The 14847-nt window shown below is 39.2% G+C and overlaps 1 protein-coding gene across 6 annotated transcripts in view; it reads left to right on the top strand.

The window, feature by feature from the left end:
* The window catches only part of LOC129771634 (teneurin-m), a 332131-nt gene that overhangs the window by 116194 nt on the left and 201090 nt on the right, over window positions 1-14847 (top strand). The gene's annotated exons all lie outside the window — the stretch shown is intronic.

Genomic DNA, 14847 nt, shown 5'->3' with positions numbered 1-14847 from the left:
AGCCTAAACAGAACAGAAAGACATCGCCGCGCGCTCGGAACAATAAAAGGACCAGCGCCTATAAAAATTACAAACAAGTACCACTCTTTAGGAGATTGTTATTGAGACCCCCTTGTAGCCCTCGGCTGTCAGGAGAATAAGACATCGTCTCATGTTCGCTCAGGCCCAAGTTCGTTCGACATTGTGAGATGACGATGGCCTGAAGCTCTGCGTCCTTTCTGCCATTCTGTTGTGTGTGTGTGTGTGTGTGTGTGTGTGTGTCTCTCCCCCCATATGGTTGTTGATAAGAACGAAGTGAAGACAGTGCCAAGTCTTTTGGGACCTTAACCTTGCATGTTCGTGTTTCGTTTGACGATCCGAAAGAAGCAGTTCCTCCTGTTTAGAAATTTGTTCGGCTGCTCGCTTGAACCTACCGCGATATGCCTAGGGGAACCATTGTTTGCATGGAAGCTAGGAATGCAAGTGCCCCGAAAAGGAGCGAGGGCGTGCAGAAAGGCGCTAGGGTCTCTTACCGAACCAATATAATTGTTTTGCGCTTCTTTTCCCGATTCGTTTCCTTTTCTCTGCTTCAATACGTGAGAACAGTACCGGCGGTGGTGAACAATAGAGTGTCCCGTTGCGAAACACGAGGTCTCTGAGTGGGCTATAATAACACCGTTCTCCCAGTGGCAATCTGTTGCGGATACGGCAAAGGCATTGTTTGGGAAATTGTCACCGGTGTTTTTTTTAGTCCTCTTTTCAGCTTTCCTTGAAGAGGGCGTTGAATTCAATGGATATGGATTAGGAATAGGTTGGACGTAAAATCGTATCGTATCGATTCGCAGAACTCACAATGTAGTTAATATCGTGGGGGAAAACGCACCAAACGAAACGAGTCCCGCGAATCTCTTCTCAATTTCATCGCTCTGTGGGATGCTTCTTGCGAGATGATCACAGCTCCGGCGCAGGGACAAGTTTTTAATAAAAACGCAACGAGTAACAACTGAGCCAACAAATAGACAGGAGAATGAATAAACAATCGAAGTTGGTTGACTGGTATAAATATGGTCACCGCTGGCTGCGGCTGACAGGCAACATGGGACTTACGCGAATGCGTTGTCCTCCCCTCCCCTCTCACTCCCAGCAACGCATTTATTACAGAACCGGGTCTCGTGAAAGTGCGCCGTCAAGTTGGGGAATTGAAGAAATTGAATAATATAATAACAATAATGAAGATGATAAGCGTGTAGTTTATGTTTATTTTTCCATAAATTTAATCAAGCCTCCGTTTGGTGCTGATTCTCGAGTATGGAAGAGTTGGCGAAGCGATGCGAAGTTAGCCTTTTTTGGAAACCCTTGAGAAGTGCACCTCTGCTGTTGCTGCTGCTGCGATCGCTGTTTACAACGCATTGTTTGCGAGCTTGTCCCCTGAGAAGACTGACCCCGGTCTATCTGGACTCACGGGGCGGGGGTTAAAAACGGGGGAACAAGTTTGTTTTTTAAATAGTATTGTTTCTCCTTTAATACCATGTCTAATTCCCTACCGACTCTCGATGGTATTTCCGAGCGCGACGCGGCCCCAACGCACTCCGGCCTGATTGGTCACGGATAAAAAAAGCAAAGCAGCACAAATCGTGGCGAATGAGCGAAACGTGCGTTCTCAGGGATTGCTGACGCATCATTTGACCGGAATACGCTGTGTTCACGTATGAGTCAGGGGATATACGCTGGCCACAAGCGCGCACGGGCAAATCAGAGAGAACAAACTTGCGTCACGTGTGGTAGGGCTCTTAGTTTAATCCCGCTTCGTTCCACTGGTACTTTTGGCGCTCCCCCTCATAATCCCGTGGTCAACATCAGCAGCAGCACTCGAAGGTCAACCAACTCTCGATTCCCCGGCTGTTATTGGCAAGTGATTTGCATCCATCCACTGTGATTATTTGCGCTTCGCGCAAACCCTCGTCACCGGGCGGATCCTTCTTTGGTGTTAATTTTCTCCGCAAGGGCGAAACAGAATGATGCGAAAAAGTAGGAGGAGAAGGAGGCAGGAGGCGAATCTGTCAGACCGTCCTCAAACGTGGCGAAATATGCTCTGCGCGCACATTAGACACAAAGGTCCCCATGCTGGTCGGAAGTCTAGCCCGGAATGTGGGCCAAAGTTGAGGGCGGACGTCTTTATAATCACGATCTTTCTCTTTTTTTTCGTGTTCCAAAAGTTGAGGCAAAAAAGTTGTCCTTTTTCTTCGATGAAAAGGAAAACAGAACAAGAAATCAACGGCCAATTTCGCCCATCGTGACGAGAAATAACCCTTTCCAGATGTGCCAGCCAGCGCAAGAGCAAATTCGCCGAAGTTCTGACAACTTTGAAATGTGGGCGTCGTCTGCGGGGAGTAAAGTTCGGGCGGAAAAAAAATCTAGCTTTTGTCAGTTCTCGGAAATTTGCGTGCAAGAGTGAAACCATTGAACGGATTTGAAGATTTGTGGGAAGTGAGTCCGTGAGCCTTCTGAGCTCTGGTAGCCGTTGGAACCGCCTGAATTCTTCGCGAAAGTGCTTCAGGTTTTCAACAAACCTATTAGAGAATACTTGAAAGTGTGGTAATGTAGATCAGAATGATTATCACAAAATCACTAAAGCTCAAATTCAAAATACGGCCATTCCATGCCAAACCGATATAGTATACTTTATACTTTGAAAAATCATAACTCAAAAACCAAAAAATAATGGTTTCGACATGTTATGTAAAAAAATCCTCAGCTTTTTAGAAAAAATATAAAACAATATACAACCCTTGGTTCCGAGACTATGAAAACAATAAAAAACGAATGCAATCAATAATAACGAGAACAGAATTCGAATTTCACGGCAGGTGTAGTATTTTTTCGCCAGGTGATTGGCTTTAATTTGATATGTCGATCATCTGAATCGGTCTAGTAGTTCCGAAGTTATGAATTTTTGAAAAAAAAACATTTTTGGAAAAAGAGGAAAAAGTTGATTTTTCGGACCACCCTTAAATAGAAATGGGCACCCTAATAAAAAAAATAAAAAAATACGGGTCTAATGTTTTGCGATAAAGGACAAAATTACCACTTTTGACGAAAATCTGAGAACCACTATATCGATTTTGCATGGAATGGCTGAAGATATGTGTGAAAGTCCAGAATAATTTCGATTTGAAAAGAATCCGGTTTATCATTACTTACCCACATACATACAACTCAGTTTGTATCGCAGGTCCTTATTATTTCTGTTATCTGCAAAATCGCTTGCTTGCAAACTCTTGGTTCTTTGTCGCTCTATCGCGACTTTGTCGTCCCCTCGATCATCTATCTTCTCCCAGGTGTCCTTCGAGATCCATTCTTTCCTCTTGTTGCGCAGTTCAGCAAGGTTATTCTCGCTGGTAGCGATGAAGACGTTCTTGAGCGGTCCACTGGTCCTCGACCCTGTCACCAGCAGGAACATCCTCGGCTCGGGCCACAAGTTCATATACAAAAGATATTTTCATGTTAGGATCAGTGGGTGTTGTGACGAATGAGCTTTTCCTTTCTGCGCTGAATCCGCGCTACGCGTAGGCGGATTTGGTGGTCGGAAGTGATCTCGACACTGCGTTAATTTCGCACGTCAAGCATACTCCGTCTAAATTTATATAATTACTAGCAGATCCGGCAAACTTCGTCTCGCTCAAAATTTATTTTTTGCGTTTTCTTATTAAGCGCGCGTACTATAGCATTCCTAGTACTTCTACCAAAACTCGTCATTATAAAATCAGATTATTTTCAGACACAATTCTCGTTCAAGATGAGATCTGTGAGATCTCCTCCACAGAATCATTGTCTAGTTTATTTGCCATGAGATACAAGGAATATCAGTACATTTAAACGGTAATTTTCTCAAGTAATAGTGAATTTAAAAAACTGCCATAAAAATGAAGCTCATCAACCAGTGCGGATGAAACCGGCACCCCATGGGGGTAACACCGGTACCCTATGGGGTAAGACCGTCATCTCAATTTTTATAATATATATATTTGGCAACAGATGAACCAGTTTGAATGTGACAGTCGGCAAATAGAAGGTATTCTAATTCGCTGTCGAGTAGGTTCGAATCGCTCAACCGATTCCGGAGATATGGTCGGAACAAGTTCCGATGAACATGGAATATGGAGAAGAAATCACCAAACCACACCACAATTCAATTAAAAGGTTAATGGTATCTAGGACCACATTGAACACTTACCGGTGGTCAGATTTTCTTCTTACTTGAATCAATATCCGTCATACGACGCTTTTAATCACACTAGGATTCGACTTGAAATCACAGAGAAGAATGAGTTAATGACTGTAGGGTAATATTTTCAGGTTTTTGTGATTATGATGGCAATAAAACTAATTAAATTATGTTTAGTTGTAATTAGTTTATTATTTTCGTTAAGACCATACAGCCATTATTTTTCGTTTAATGATGAAGTTCATTTAATTTTATCAAACAGCTTAAATCCAACATTAAATTTACATCAGTAGGTCAAAAGTCGTGGAAGCACGTTTGATAGAAACTCCACTAACAATAGCCTCTTTTGCAAGGGTGAGGTTCTCCTGTGACCAACTCCCTCGATTCGTTTTTCTTTGGCAGCTGCGAAGCATCTGAAATTGATGGAAAATATGTCTTAGAAACCTTCAACTAAACGCAAACCAAGCCGGGATCCACCACTGAAAGGGAACTTACCTCAATTCGAATCCCAGTGATTGCTAACAATCCAGGGGACAAACTGTAGAGCAACGGAAAATAATTTGAAACCGCGTTCAACAATAAAAGCTTAAACTTCACTGACGGAAAATTACATCCGGCTACATATCATCGGCACTCGCGTTTGTTTTGATTTATATTTTGACAATTGACGGATCACGGTGGGTTCGATGTGATTGAAAACGTCTAAAATAATAAATACTAACATGTAGAGTATTCAAAAACGTAGTTAATCAGAGTTTTCTAGTAAAACTCAGGGGGCGCCGGTCTTATCCTCAGTGGCGGGCTTACCCTCCCTTCCCCTATATAGATAGTTAGAAGACGATATAGGAGTGCGTTTTTTCACATTAAAATCCATTTCCCCTTTCAAACAAAGATCAATTTCGTTAGCGCAAACATCAAATGGACTAACAACACTTGTCACTCTGTAATTGTAGAACATATGGGAATAGATTTTTCCGAATATTCCTATTTTCCTTCAGAGTTTTCCGAAAATTTTCAATTGTGATGTTTGGTTGGAATATATTTGGTTGAAATATGTGTAATATTTTTATGGGACCCCTCTCCATTCCAGAGGAGGGAGGGGTGTCATACCATCATAGAAACATCTCGTAACCAAAAACCCTCACATCCAAGCAAACCATTTGTCATGACAATTGTCATGCGTAAATGCGAAAACAGAATAGAAACATACGGTATGAGGCATGATGTCGACGCCAACCTCTCTCAGTTTCTATTCTGCTTTCGCATTTTCGCTTGACAATTGTCATGACAAATGGTTTGCTTGCTCACATCCCAATTTTGGCTCAATTTGCTTGATTATTTCTTGAGTTATACAGAAATTTGTGTTCCATTTGTATGGCCACCGTAAAAACATTTATTGCACCCTAAAACCTCAGATGCCAAATTTGGTTTCATTTGCTTGATTAATGTTTTGTCTTTTTCAAGTTTTCTACTCCCTAATACTTTACTTCTTTAAGGAAGGTACACTTCATGTTAATGACAGCTTCAACGACCTGATTGAGGTTATCGAAACTGGCTAGAAAACGCTCTACAGCAGGGATGACCAAACTTACCAGCTACCTGTTATTACCAAAACAGTAATTGTCCATTTTAGGGCAAAATTGGCTGAAGATATGTGTGAAAGTCCAGAATAATTTCGATTTGAAAAGAATCCGGTTTATCATTACTTACCCACATACATACAACTCAGTTTGTACTCCGATATCATTCGTAATTGATCCCGAATGTTCAAAATCTTCTTCCCAAAGTCAATGATGAATTTAAAATTCAAATGCAGCTATTTGGGAGAAGAAAGGCGAATACTTTGAGAATATGGATCGGATAGACATAGTTTAAAAGGTCCCAATGATTATCATAAAATAGATTCACCTGAATTCGGGTTATTTACGGATAATTCTGATTCCTTACTGTTACTTTTTCAATGTCACAAACTATCCTAGAAAACTTTACCTTTTCTTATCTTCTCAACTTTACCTTATTTGAGTCTATTTTAATTGATAAATAGTTGAGGGTCGATTGCTTCGAAGCCACATTGGTTGCGCGTCCACTTACTAAGCAAACGATCGTGAGGATAAAACTCAGGTCTTTCGATTAACCATCCTTGTGTGTTATTATAGGTGGTCCCACGCAGCAACCATCAAGTTACGGCAATCCACACTCTATTCTTCCACACTCTGCTGCTTGCAACAAGAACATCAGACTATTTGTGTTATTAGTAACACAACAGTGAATGTGAATATGCGCTATTAAAATTTTTATTGGAAATGTGCTCTTTTCACCTGGAAAAACATTACATTTTTCATAAACGGAACTGTCGACAACACGAATAGCAGATGGATTTTTATCCGTTCACATCTACTTTCTCAGGATTAAATCCAAATATAATGCGCAAAACAACTAGTGGAAACCCACTATTAGAGACGTTTAGCTCGAATGGCATCTTGATTATATTTTCAAAAAAGTACACCTAAACTAGTGTTGGTAGAAAAAAAATCATCTTTGTCAGAAAAATTGCTTCTTCATGTGCTGAAGAAAAAAATGCACAAATAACAGATATTTCAAGAGTGTTAAAATGTTTGTATATAGGAAGCACGAATTGGAATTGGAATTGTACTCAAAAAAAAATCCAAACACTGCCAAGCAGGGATAGAACCAATGCTGGCTGGAATGTAGGGCTGTTTTGCACGATCACGCTATCCACATATGCTGTTACACAGTTACACAAATGCTTGAGAATATTACACCACATCAGTGTTGCCACATTTTAATCTGTACCGGAGGGGTTAAAAATCTTTCTCATCTGTACTTTTTCGTCCAAAAATCTGTACCAAAAATCTATACCATCGAAAATATTCGTTGTGGAAATTTAGCATGAAAAAATACTCATTTATTTACTACAAATATTACATTTACATTTGCAAGTCTTTCGTGTATTTTATAATGCTTATACATAGTTTTCTTGAATCTGGATTGCGTACTATCATGAATAAAAATTTAAAAAAAATCCTTAATGATGCTTTGTTCCAAGCGATACTGCGGCGTAAAAGTCGTCATGCACCTTAATGTTGCTTTTTTCGAATGTAAGAAATTTCACATGCGGAAAAAATCTGTACTCTGTACCGTACAGAATCTGTACCAAAAATAACTAAAATATCTGTACCATTCCAGATAAATCTGTACGTGTGGCAACACTGCACCACATTATAAAATGTTAGCGAGCGAAAAGATTGCGAGCGAGCATTGTTCATGAGTAAATCGAATCATGTTCCATTAGGCCTTGTCAGATCTTTTTGTTCGATTTAGAAATCTACTCCGTTTCAGAATTTCTTCGTAGTTCTGTGTTCCAAAAAGACGAAAATTATGTAGGATTATCCAACGTTGCTAACAGTAGAATCACTTCATGTTCTGACGGTGTCTTTAGGTTAAATTTGATATCAGATCCAAACCGCTATTTTTTCTGAACCACTGATCAAGACTCGATATAATAATCTGAATTGAGCTTTGATGTATTGCTTCTGTTAAACAACTCAGACTTCGGCTGGTTTTTTTCTGATTCAAAAATATGCTCCGATTTTTGTTTTGTACTTGACTCGAAAATTTAAGTGCACGATTTTACAATCCCCTTTATTCCGCGCGGCGAATGAAGTGAGATGACGCAAGTCACTACATTCCTGCAGGCGAATGGCGTGACTATAGTTTGTCACTAGGTGAGATTTGAAGTCGTGTCCTCATATGTTATCGACTCGGGTATCAAAAAGAAGTTGAAAAGTAATGTAGCTTCCACAATGAAGCGAGGAACTTTGCTATCTCACGTCACTCGCCGCGTAGAATAGGGGGGAATATTTAATCTTTGGCACTGACTGAAACCTCTACTTTTGCTCCGTCTCTGCCATGATTTTTCCCAGGCTTTGAATAAAACATTTTAATAGAGTTTGACTCTGATTCAGATTTGCAATGCCTGAGAATTTGTTTGAGTCTCCAAAAGCGGATTTGTAAAGTAAACGTATGAAGTAAACGGTTCTCGTTTCAGATTGAATTAAAACTTATGTTTAGGTTTAAGTCAACAATCTTTAACTTATTCACTACTTTGCCCTGGAGACTCAGTTTCTGATCACAATCTTGACTTTGACGCCGAATTCAGTTTCTGAATAGCTATCAATCCAAAATAGGTTTTATCTTTGAATCAGAGCATTTGTTAGTATTGAGTTTTTGTTGAAAAATAAAAGGATTCTATATAGGACAGGATAAATTAAAACAATTTAAATCGGGGTAAAATTTAGCGAAGCTTTATACCACTAGCGACAACTAATGTAGATCTCTCACGTTAGTGCACAAGTAGCTAAAGGTTAACGAAATGAGCAGAATTTTCTCTATTACTGAGCGCTTATCAATTCTCTCTCTCCCCACATTGTTTGTCTACTCGCTTGTTTACTACTTCGGATATTATTTGAAATTCCATTGACATTCAACAATAACTCTTCAATTGAAATTTTTGGAGGCTAAGGAAAGCCACGCCACTTACGTGATTTTTTAGAAGCGGATGAAGATGATTGATTGTTGATTCATTCTTGCCATACGTCGCTTAAACAATATAGAATCAACATATAAAAACAACAACAATGTGTGCGTGTGATGGAGATATGCAAAAGTCTCTTCACCAGCCGGCAAATTTCAAGCCTCTTCGGAGATGAAGTGGCAAATAAAAAAGATATCGCTGTGTGCGATATATTCCATTCTTTAACAATACCATCGACCCCACCGAACTGATTTCGCCCTTGGACTTAAGGGGGTATTCTAGTGTAGAGACACGAATTTCGGACGTTTTTTCGAACTCCGTAAAAATAAAACAAAGAATATTTTTACTATCCATTATATCATTATTCGTTTATCTATCTTTCAACAATAAAACAAAAATAGGACGGAAAAAAAATATTCATAATTAGAATAGTTACATGCTGGTGAAGTGAGGGTGTTCAAAAAAAAGTTGTGCCATGGCGTACACGATTCCAGTCCTTCTGGTTATCTGAAACAAAAAAATCGAACAGATTCTGAATCAGTAAAGATGTCGCTATGGCATGAACCTCGGACAAGTCAAAAACATGGGTTTTAACAAAATGGCGGCCGTTTGAAAACAAAAATGCTGTTTAAAACGTTTTTTTTGCGTTTACCGATTTTTTGAAAATAGTAAAATTAAAAAGTTATAATTTTTTATTGGTTCATGCGATAGAGAGATGTATGCAGATTATTTTCATATAAATTTGACATAAATCGGTTCAGTAGAACTTGAGATATCGTGTACGCCAGTTAGAAAAAAACTAGTTCCGAGAGAAACGCGTTTGAAGTTCATTGTGATGGCCGTAACAGGTTAGATACCACATCACTAAGATGGCTCTAACTAGGTAAATAATAGGATTTTCGATAAGTCCTTTCTAGAGTATATTCTTGAATGCCTAAACTACAGAAATATGGTAAAAAAAAAATTTCGATTTTTTCAGATTTCTAGACTAGAATACCCCCTTAAGGAATTAAGGTACAGCGTGAAGGAATTTTTGGCAAAATGGCGGCTGATTTCAACGAAAACTGCTTTTTGGCACGTTTTTCTGATGATTTCCTTTTTTACATAGTAAAATGAAAAAAAATATATTTTTCATTGATTCTTTCGATAGAGAAGTATACATGGGCTGAAAAGGCCCGGGATTTTTCAACAGATGACGCAACTAAAAAAATAACAGGATTCATTTGTAGAGGTTCATCTGTCACTAGCTTGTGTGTGAAGTTTCATGACATTTCGTTTATTTCTTCACAAACTACAGTTGTTTAAGTGTCACCATCTGAGCATTTGTATTGAAAATGGGAAAAGAGAAATATCGTACTTTGATCAAACATTATTTTTTTGATGGGAAAAACTCCCTAACAATCAATGCAATGGTTGATGAAATGTTATTCCACTTCTGCTCCTTCGAAAACAACAGTTTATCGGTGGTTTAGTGAATTTAATTTAAATTTTGCACAAGCACCGCAGATGCACCTCGCTCTGGAAGGCCAAAATAAGCTACGAATCCACAAATCGTAGAACAAGAGCATCGACTCGTTTTGAATGATCGTAAAGTGAAGTTACGCGAATTAGCTGAGGCTGTAGGCATTTCAAAAGAACGAGTGGGACACATTTTGCACAACATTTTGGACATGAAAAAGCCATCCGCGTGATGGGTGCCGCGTTTGCTGACCGTCGCCCAAAAACAGTGGTGCTTTGATGATTCAACAGCCGGTTTGGCGTTATTGAAACGTAATCGAGTGCACTTCGTTCGACGTTTTGTGACAATGGATGAAACGTGGATCCATTACCACTCTCCTGAGGTTAATAGGCAGTCTGCTGAGTGGTTGACAAGCCACAAAAACCGGCAAAAGTCAAACGGGAAAGTTTTAGCCTCCGTTTTTTGGGATGTAAAGTATTATGCAGCGTTATTGTACAAATTGAACGACGAAATAAAGAAAAAAACGATCCAATATGGCGAAGAAAAAGTTCATTATCATCACGACAACGCACCGTCGCATTCGTCATTAAAAGTGACGGCCAAGTTGGACCAATTACGATTCCAATTGGTTGCATACGCACCATATTCTCTAGAGTTGACCCCAATGAATACTACATGTTCCCAAACCTCAAGCGGTGGCTCCAGGAAAAGAGATTCACAAAGAATAAGGAAATCATCCCAGAAACTGAGACATATTTCAAAGACTTACCGTTTCGTACCACAGAAATGGAATCGAAATGTTGGAAACTCGGTATACTAAGTGTATTGCTCTCGAAGGAAACTATGTTGAGGAATAAATACAGCTTTGCCCAAAAAACGATTGTTTTCATTAAAACAATCGGGACTTTTCAGCAGATGTTATGATTGTTATAGAAAAAAATAATGTTTAAAAAGTCATAGGTATATCAATTATTAGGTAAAATAGATGTAGCACTCTGAAAAGCCCTTGTTTTTCCTTCTGTAGTTGTCTATTTCGACTACCCGAGAATATAGTTTATAGATGCTTAGAACGAGGATAGGTAGTATTTTAAAACCGAAACACTAACAGCATACCATTGCAGAAAAATAGGTTTGACTGTAATGTAATATTGCTACTTTGTTTTGTAATATTTTTTTCTAAAAAAAGGAGGAAAAAAAGATACACCATCTGGAATATATTGTAGAATATAGTATTTATATTGAAGCATCCAATTAGTTAACATAATTAAATACTACTGCAAAAATATGAAATTTCTGATTGAGAATGATAACACTCATTTGTAGGAAATTTATTCACCTTTTTGATGGAATAATTGAAATTGTGCAACTGATGTCAGCGTTATAACAATCAAAGTTCACGAATAAACAATTCAATAACTCTGGAATGGTTGAGTTCGGATCTTAAGCTTAAAACGATTAATTTATTCGAATATGATCCTCAGAAATTCCATTTCATTCTGATTGAAATGTGGAGATTATGTCATGGTTGTATAACAAATCATTGATATTTAGCTAATCCTGGCAGTCTCTCTCTTCTACAACTAATGTCATCTGGCAAAGATTCTGTTTCTGTTACGATAGCCGCTGACAACAACAACCTTCAGAGCCCTTTTTGCTGTGAAGCTATAGAGGGATATAATCATTTGCAACAGAAAAGGAATGTTGAGTTGAGTGATTTCATACAAAACTAATGTGAAGCTTTAGAATAGAAAACCATGAGAGTGAATCTGGTGATTTCCCCCCAAACAATTTGCAATATTATTTATTTAATTTTTTTTTATTTCAAATTTCTTCAAACGTTGTCTAGATTGTTTTTTTATTATTCTCCATAACATACTACTATCGAACATTATGGAACTGTTCATCTCTTCTGTTGATTCAAGTTTTATACGCTAAAGATACATGATTTGTGTATTAAGTTCGGAGACTCAAACTTATATATATATATATATATATATATATATAAGAAGTTTGTTCCACCTGGCCAAGCGGTTACTCGAGAGTCCTATGCGAGAAATTTGAAGCATTTGATAGTCAGAATTCGATTTGTTGAGAATAATATTATTCTTAACAAATTTGAGGATAAAGAATCAACGGATTGCTATACTCTGTAAATTGACCTATATTGCTTCCACCGAAGCTATACACAAACGAATGTTGTTTGCCATAATAAATTGTTACACACGTTACCAAATCGACTGGATAAACTAGAAATCTTCAGAAACCCCATACCAACCAAACGAATCAGCAAACAAACAATCTGTTCCAAACTAATGATCAATATGTTCCTCTTAACAACACTATAAAACCCACAGAAAAGCATGTTTCCATGTGTTTGCTCGGAAAAGTAGATTTAAGCCGAGAATGCTATTAATGCTCCCATTCTCCAGCGAAAACGTTATTTTAATATTTAATATGCATATAATCCTATTTTAAAATCTGAAGTAAGCACTCCGAGTCCCCGAGAGAATCTCGCTTTCGTTGCAGCCCACGCTCAACAATTCTCGGCATTTTTCATTCGCGGAAAACCAATTTTATCGTTATCACGATCATCATCACACATGGTATTAAGCGGGCACTTTTTAAACGCGAATCGCTAAAGGACCAAAGAGCGAGTACCGTTCGCAAATGATCACTGTTAATTGGCCTTGTAACCAGTGATAATGCTTTGTTCTTTTATTGAAAGCTGGTCTCTCATTTTATTGTCATGCTTTTGGTTGCCCCATGATAACGAGCAAACGGTTCAATCGTGAATGGATTTGTTGTGTCCTGAAGCCTCACGAAAAACTAACAGGGCCACCAAACTGTGTGTGTGTGTGTGCGCTCGTGTGTGATTGTGGGCGGATGATAATGATGATGGAACAAGAAAATCCAAACGGGACGATGGGTCATCCAAGAACCCGAAGAACATACTTTTTCTATTAATTTTTGACCCTCCCTGCTTTGCGGTGGCAAATCTCGGTATGGCACGACACTGCCTTTCAAGCTAATGCTAACATGTCAATGTCACAGTGCATCTTGGTAAGGGGAATTAGAGGCCGGGGGTCGGTGCGGATATCTTCATTTTCTTCCTCAAGCAGGGAATTAAAGCGCCAAAAAGAGTGTTCTCAAAGGTTCGTGTGAATCTTGGCAAGAAGGCCCTTTGAACCTGAATGATGGGAACAGGAACAACAACAAAAAATAATAACGTAAAAAGGTAGCCAGGATCGTCCTTTAACCCAACACCACACTTCCGCTCGTAGGCAAACTATTGGAGATCTCAGTTTCCTCCCGGTCGGGCCCAACGTTGCAGTTGTCCTTTTGTTGTCGTCGTTTTCGGCCATTTCCCGGACGATGGCACAAGACTTCCCTCCGAAAGGAGGGAACACGATATCGCTGTCTAATTTATGTCAAGTGTATGAGTACGGCAAGCGTCTTTCATCCTTCCCCATCTGTTCGAGTGTATGTCGTAATAGGTATTTACGTAAGAGGTCATTTCATATCCCGTGTCCGTGTTTTCTCTGCCAGCCGAGATCGATATTAAATTGAAATGGAATGAGACTTTCGGGATCTGCCCGGACAAAGGACTGTTGTGACAAAGAGAGAGAGAGAGGGAAGAAAAAAAAAGAGAATGCCGTATTTTTTCGATATCCTTGTAATTTGTTTCTTCGCCGAGTACCGAACGGAGGCGGACCAAGTCGATCGACCAGTCGGTTTTAATGGTCCATTTTTGGGCTTTTAGCACCCGGGCGCGTTTGCTTTTTATGGCGCGTCTGGTCGAACACCGGCACCTTTTCGGCTATGGTGGTGGTGGTGATGATGGGAGCCAATAAAAGAACGAAGAAATGTGAATGAATGATGTTTGAACCTTTTTTTTCTTGTTCCATCTGACCTTTTTTTCGGTTCTCGGGAACAATGGCTGGGTGAAACGAAAAATAATAAAAATATTTTGTCACCTACATAATAATACTGCGTGGCGCACACAACAGAAACGCCAGGCAAACCCCACTCACAGACACACACAGAAACTCCGAGGAAGGAATTTGTGTCCTCCTTATTTTCCTCACACCACTACTGGAACCAACTCTAGGATTCCGGTCATGCTGAGACCGTTATTATATTTTAATATATCTATATAGATATCTTCAACATGATTCCGAAGACCTTGGGCCCGAGACTACGAACGAAAGAGTGGTGCTGTGCAATAATGATTAATAATTCTGTCCTATCGAGAAGACGATTCTTGTCTTGAAAGCGAGAATGTGAAAGACACAAAGAGAGAAAGAGAGAGAGAGAGAAAGAGAGAGAGAAAAGGACGACTTCGGTGACAATATGTGCACCCAATCAATTTCTTATTATTCCGTGAAGTTCTCTGCAGATTGTATGGACCGGAGACAATGTTTTGGTTCATTACCAAGACGAATAAAAAGACCATGGGTGTCCTCTTGGTCTCCTTTCACTGTTCCGATGCTGCTGGATAGAGGGAATTATAAACCATAATTGCTTCTAATAATCGGCTTCGCCGAGGGTGGTCCCGCGAGGATGGGTGGCATTTTAGCTGAAGTCAGGAATCGATTGGAAGCTCGGTACTCGGAACTCAACCACAACAGA

This window comes from Toxorhynchites rutilus, chromosome 2 (assembly GCF_029784135.1).
Source record: "Toxorhynchites rutilus septentrionalis strain SRP chromosome 2, ASM2978413v1, whole genome shotgun sequence".
Classification (NCBI taxonomy): domain Eukaryota; kingdom Metazoa; phylum Arthropoda; class Insecta; order Diptera; family Culicidae; genus Toxorhynchites; species Toxorhynchites rutilus.
The sequence above is the reverse complement of the archived record's forward strand: the minus strand, read 5'-3'. Positions and strand labels throughout refer to the sequence as shown.